We start from the raw sequence: 1,118 nt of genomic DNA, 5'->3' as shown, positions 1-1,118 counted from the left end.
ACAAAGGGTGTGTCACTCACCGCTCTACGCTCGCCTTCGTGGTGGATTCCTCGCCGCGATGAAGAAGAAGCTGCAGTCGTGCCGCGCTCAACCGCTTCGCCGCCGTCGTGCCTTCGTAATGCTCGATCGCACACACACTCTCCCTCTCTCTCTCTCTCTCACACACACACACAAGGAGGTGAAGAAGAAGAAGATGGAGATGGAGCAAGAGCACTCTTCAATTGCACAAATGAGAGAATGAGTAAAAATTAGGTTTAGTTGGCTTTTATAGGAGCTCACCCCATTCACACTTGGGCGCCCATGCTTAACCAACTAATCCCTTGAATGTCCAAGTTAAAGTGCGCCTCTCATCGGCGATCACTCTACCTTTCCCTATGGGTCCGACAAGCCCGGTACCTGACTCTACCAAATACATAATACGCGTCCATCGTAGGTGATGGGTGTCCGTGTGCCGTGAGGGTTAACACAGACGTCTCATCGCGTCCAAGCGGCGTATCTGTCGGATTCTGCAAAAAAAGACAATAAGACAGCTTTCAGTAAGTATAAACATATAACGACATTTATAAAACAATACAAAAAATAGAAAAGAGTAAACCCTAATACTAACCATGCCGCCGTGAGAACTGAGAATGTCTATCAGGGCGTTTAAGCCCTTCCTGCCTGCGTACTCGCGCTCGTACGGTGTGGGATCATGTCCTGTCATCGACCACTGTCAAAACATACAAAGAATTCATTATGTTAGAATTAAAAAACTCATAAACCCTAAACTATCGAACATAAAGAGCAATGCGAAAACACTTACAAAATCGGCCTCAAATGATGCCCATCCACCGCTCCCCAAGTGGTGTGAGCTCCCTGCCTCTACTTGCGCTCTGGCTGCATCCTTTTGTTGCTTCCACTTGTCGGGATTCTCGCGCGCTGCTTTCTTCGCATTCTTCCAATCTTCTTTGGCCAGCCAATCTGGCCTGTTCCACCCATGCTTGATTGCTTTTTGCACTTCGGAACGCTTGTGTTTGCAGTATTCGCGCATTCGAATCTTCATCAGGTCTTCATTGAGGCGCTGATCCCGTGTTGGAACGGGAAACTCATCATGAAGTATGCTGATGACTCTGTTTTTT

At 47.8% G+C, this 1,118-nt stretch overlaps 1 long non-coding RNA gene across 1 annotated transcript; it reads right to left on the bottom strand.

Annotated features, from left to right (window-relative positions):
• Nucleotides 1-248: 248 nt before the first annotated feature.
• LOC147426503 (uncharacterized) lies at nucleotides 249-703 on the bottom strand. The gene is made up of 2 exons (XR_015186245.1): nucleotides 608-703; nucleotides 249-506 (listed from the first exon to the last, which is right to left on the bottom strand). It is a non-coding gene; the product is annotated as an uncharacterized LOC147426503 (long non-coding RNA).
• Nucleotides 704-1,118: the final 415 nt, after the last annotated feature.

This window comes from Adiantum capillus-veneris, chromosome 24 (assembly GCF_014529385.1).
Source record: "Adiantum capillus-veneris isolate H3 chromosome 24, ASM1452938v2, whole genome shotgun sequence".
NCBI classification, from domain to species: Eukaryota; Viridiplantae; Streptophyta; class Polypodiopsida; order Polypodiales; family Pteridaceae; genus Adiantum; species Adiantum capillus-veneris.
The sequence above is the reverse complement of the archived record's forward strand: the minus strand, read 5'-3'. Positions and strand labels throughout refer to the sequence as shown.